The sequence below is a fragment of the Limulus polyphemus genome, unplaced genomic scaffold, assembly GCF_000517525.1.
Source record: "Limulus polyphemus unplaced genomic scaffold, Limulus_polyphemus-2.1.2 Scaffold1157, whole genome shotgun sequence".
Classification (NCBI taxonomy): Eukaryota; Metazoa; Arthropoda; class Merostomata; order Xiphosura; family Limulidae; genus Limulus; species Limulus polyphemus.
In genome coordinates this window covers 57572-62866 of record NW_013666767.1, presented here as the reverse complement: position 1 = coordinate 62866, position 5295 = coordinate 57572, and the positions used below count along the sequence as shown (strand labels likewise).

At 31.5% G+C, this 5295-nt stretch overlaps 1 protein-coding gene across 1 annotated transcript in view; it reads left to right on the top strand.

Moving 5' to 3' along the window:
* Nucleotides 1–1062, top strand: part of LOC106462398 — a 32980-nt gene extending 31918 nt beyond the window's left edge. Inside the window, exon 4 of the mRNA XM_022389649.1 lies at nt 873–1062. The gene's annotated coding sequence lies outside the window, so the exon portion shown is untranslated. The remainder of the gene's footprint in view (nt 1–872) is intronic.
* Nucleotides 1063–5295: the final 4233 nt, after the last annotated feature.

Below are 5295 nucleotides of genomic sequence, written 5' to 3'. Positions count from 1 at the left end.
GATAGGGTAGGCGGGTATATATAAGAGGGGACAACGTGACGCAAGATATGGTAATGTGTGTATAGACAGTGACAGTGAGTAATTGATCTGCAGTCAGAAGTATTATTGAGCACGTTCGTTGTTATAGCGTTTGTTTAGCGCGATTGTTGAAGTTGAGTGTATCGGTAAAGTTATATTCGAAAAGAATAAACCAGTTTTATTAAGTAAAGAACTTGTGTCGCTAAAGTTTCGTCGGAACGAAGTTACGGAAAGTTAATTAACAAACGGAGACGTAACAATATCTTTAACCCGTGTGTCATTTTATCATGATTGAAGATATTTGGGTAAACTCTCACTATTTTTTTTATATTTTCTATGCACGGTTTCAAGAAATCCAAGTGTCAAACAATCACCTGTAGTTCTTTTTCCAGTAAAAGTATATTTATATAAATCTTTAAAGTACTTATGCCACCAATTAGAATGGTGTTCTCAAGATTCTATCCTTCTGCAATAGAGAAAACCACACACAGGTGATTTCCTTGGGACTCTCAAGTGTGGTTTTCGGATATCTAAGAAAAAAAAGGACCAGGAGATTTGGGTTCAGACCATGCTTCTTGTATATCAGGAAACTATCATTCCAACCTTGCTGTATGGATCAGAGACTTAGACCACGTGTACATTTTAAAGGCACTAGAGAAAAAATTTCAACACCGTCTTTTTAAGATTCTTTGAAACAAGTGGGAAGACATATACACCAATATCAACATTCTGTCCAAAACCATACCACCAGCATCGAGGCCAGTCATTTGTCACCAACCACCAATTTCGCTGGGCTGGCTACGTTGTACATTATGCCTTATTCCTGCCTTTAAAAAGAAATTTTCTTTTTCCAGCTAAGCAAAGACTAGCAGACAAGAGATTGATGGAAGATAAGTTTCAAGGATGTCCACAAGACCAACAAGGAAAAAATACAATATCACAACCTTTGCTTTCGGTAGAGAAGTACCTTGCAGCAAGTATCTCATTACTTCGAGACTTATCAGCAACGTACCGAGGAGAAACAAAGAGTTTTCAGCATCACGTACCACTACTAGTATTAATAAAAAAATAAATAAAACTAAGTATATGTTGTAGGCTAATCATCTTATTTTGTCAACAAGTAGGTTTTTCATCTGATATTTGGTCATTTATCATAGTTTATGTTAAACTAATTAATTTTTAGTTTAAAATGTAATAAAGGTACTATTTTAGATTGATGAAAGTTGTAACTAAACTGTAAATACTTAAACAGCTTTCAAAGATTTGGCAATATGGTTTTACATGGCGCAAGACAAATTATAATAAGATTTCATGAATTTAATTATCTTAATCATAAGAACATTTGTATCTGAACAACTGCGGTGATTTTTCTGTTTGATTTTATTAGGGAGCTAGTTATCAGTTTCCTTACTTGTTCAAATGTTTTTTGTTTTGTTTTTTGTGTGTGTATCAGAAGTTTTTGTGCGACATTACATCACAATAAGACGAATAATAATTTAAACAGTCCCATTGAACATAACATACAAACCACAAGGGAACCATATTGTTCTTAAAGGTTGTCCTTTCACACCCACTCTTGAGAAAATAAAAATCAGTTCCGTCTTAAACTCATGCAAAGTTTGTTTGTTTGTAATTAAGCACAAAGCTACACAATGGGCTATCAGTGCTCTGCCCACAACGGGTATCGAAACCCGGATTCTAGCGTTGTAAGTCCGCAGACATACCGCTATACCACTGGGGGCCTCATGCAAAGTGCTAACCTTCTCTACTGCTGATGATTAACTAATTCCAAGATCAATCACCTTGTCAAAAATATAAAAACTGTCTTATGTGATGTACCATATCACAAATAAACTAACAATCTCTAGGTTATCTTCACCAGCACAGGCACTGTATACCATATGAATTGATACTTCATATTTTTATCTTATGGATGAAAATTTAAAATTCATATTCTACTTATGATTACGTTGTTCACTTAGATGTGAATACTATTAATTAATTTATAAATTTCACTTGTAAATATTTCTCTAAAGAAACGCTTATTCAACATTAGAATAAAATTTTCATTTGACAAAAGTTTTTAAGTTAGCAAAGTGAAACCATTATAATTTTCTTATTGGATCTAACGTTTTTAGGCTAATAAAGGCAAACATATATATATTCTTAGGTCTGGTTCAGCTTAAATAATTAAAAGTTAGGACACAGAAATATATTTTTCTGTTTTGGTTTTTAAGACTCAGTCAGCTAATAATATTTAATCTCTTTGCTGGTAAACTGCCCACTTTATTATTGAGCGAGGTATTGCCTACGGCCTAAGTTAGGCTTAACATTGGGCCTACACGGACTTAACACATGCTATAATATTACTATTAGTAATAGTATATATGTAGATATTCTGTAATTCAAGAAAATTAACTTAGTGTTAAAAGTTAAACCTATAAGTTGCGATTTCATGATTTATATTTACTGTAACTTTACACAATCGAGACAGTATGTTATGCCTAGCATAACTTTAAATAACAGTTAATCACTTTAACGTATATCAACGCAAACCGTCTATAGACTAACGTTTCTTGTTACAATGAATTCAACTTATTTTAATTTTTTCTTTTGCTAAAACGTAACTGATCCAGATATGTCACTCAAAGTAACTGCAAAATAACATGAAATTATTTAATGGAAACGACTTGTAACTAAGGTTATGTTCAAAATTAGATCAGACTCGGAATTATTCTTTTAAACTTCATGAATCAGTTTCACTAAGCATTTTAGGCTTAATATAATTCACTGTTTAGCGAAATTTAATTATAAACTTTAGATTAGCTTCCTAATTCAACACCAACTTGAACCAGACACCTATTGACACATAACAGTACCGTAATTTATATTGCATTTTAAGTATGACTCCAGTTCCAGTCAGCGCCAGCACATATATGTGGCATGAGAGGCCACCTGCTTATTTGGAGTGGTTGGGGCAACGTTTGAAAAAGTAAACGAAATCAATTAACTCGTATTCATTTTTAATTTACGTCACTGTAAATTAATTAATAAAACACATAACAGCGTATTATCATGAAATATTCACAGGAATCTAATTTTCTCGGTTTATTATTATTAAGGCGTTAGAAACCTCTACATCTGAACAACTTATTTGTATTATGTTTAGCTTTAATTGTATTTATCATAGTTTTTGATTGGTATTTATCAAATAATATTTTATATCAATTTTGAATCTGAAACTTGGAGAGGTAGGCGGTACGGAATCTAATCTGAAAATGTCCCCCTTCCCTCCAACAAGGCCGGCCCTGTGCACCATTACTGATGTACCAATATGAAAATTACAATGACAAAGGATTTTTTTTTTCTGGTACTTTTTGCCAACAAAGACATCTATCTACGGATAATTGAATTATTAATATTATGAAAATGGTACTGAGTTAGGTTAATAAAGTACATTATCTTGTTTGTTTCAACATTGTTAATTTTAAAAACTCAGTAAACTGAGTTTAATATGACTATTTTTTGTTCATTAAAAGTTTTTCATCAAAAATCATAAATAATATTCAACGTTAAACTGGTACACAATTACTTAATTAATTGTGTACCAGTTTAACGTTTAATATTATTTATTATTTTAACTTTATACACAAGTGCCAAAATACTATAATTATTTTCATCAAGTTTCAAAGACGTTATCCTAATGAAAGAAATGCAAAATTTAAAATTATAATATTGTTTGAGTATCAGATAGCAGATTTTAATTATTTTTTAATGTCATAAAAGTAGTGTTTGATAGTTCTGGATTTGTTCAATTTCCTCCTTCAAGTTTTCCAAAACAGGATATTATAAGTAAATCATAATCTTACAAACATCACTGCACGGGTAAACAAACACACAATTGTGGATAGAGAGATACACGCCCATACCTCAACCGTTTTAACCTTATACATAAGACAACGCGCTGATTGGCCGATGTGGTCATGCGATTCCCAGACGTTGGCCGATGCGGACACGAGTTTTCACCAGGCGGAACATTTCCATATTTGCAATAACATCTATTCTACCAAGTTACGAGAAATCCAGTAAATTTTGATATTTGTTTATCGATATCTAGAAAATTTCATGTAAGTATTACTAAAATAAACAAGTAGCTTAACCCTAAGACTGGATGTTGTTTTTGCCGCAATAGTATACTTTTTAGTAAGTACATTTGTTTTCTTCAAGTTAAATTTTGTTTTTTCATATGAAATATGTAAACAGTATATATATTAAACTTTTAAAATTGTTTTTGACTGGAATAAAAACAATATTTGAAAATTGATTGGAATTGTTTAAATTAACAGTTCACTTATGTGTACAGTCTATATGGTGAAGAATTTTAACAAAAATATACATATTGCGTATGTTACAAAATATTTATAACTGAAGTACACTTCTATTTCCAAATAAAATATCAATCAACTCTTTCGTGACTTGTTATCAAATATCATTTTTCGTAACCTGTTGAAAATATCATAAAATTCATCTCTTATAGCTTTACATATTGTTACGTCTCCGTTCGTTAGTTGATTTTCCGTAACTTCGTTCTGACGAAACTTTAGCGACACAAGTTCTTTCTTAATAAAACTGATTTATTCTTTCCGAATACAACTTTACGATACACTTAATTTCAACAGTCGCGCTATAACAAACGGTATATCTCACGTGGCCAACAATATTTTCTCTGACTGCAGTTCAATTACTCAATACATTGTTCTCCCGTCACGTTGTGACCGTCTTATATATATATACAAGACTAACACTATATCTAGTAATCTCACGACAATTCACGAAGGTTCGAGAGAAGGAGTGGCGTGATACTAGTCACGTGACCTCGCTGACGCAACACTATAGACAAAAAGGCAGATGTTATACACTAACTTCACATAAAGAAAAAAAAACAACAATTTTTTACAGCAACTTCTTTATTGATAATACAGATCAATCCTAGTACAGAACAGTCACATTTATTTTCACCGTACAAAATGTTACATAAAACAACTTGTAATCCCGATAAATGGGTCACGACCTTGAAAAGTTAAGTAATATGTAATACCAACGATGACTGTACATTCAATGTACCATACACTCATCTTTCAGTATCGTGTGTTAAGCAAAGATAAAACTTTTAAACATTTAATTTCCGATACATTCTATTTCTAAAACAAAATGTCACAACAGCTTACAACTGAAATATTCTACTATATATATATATATATATATATATATAATATG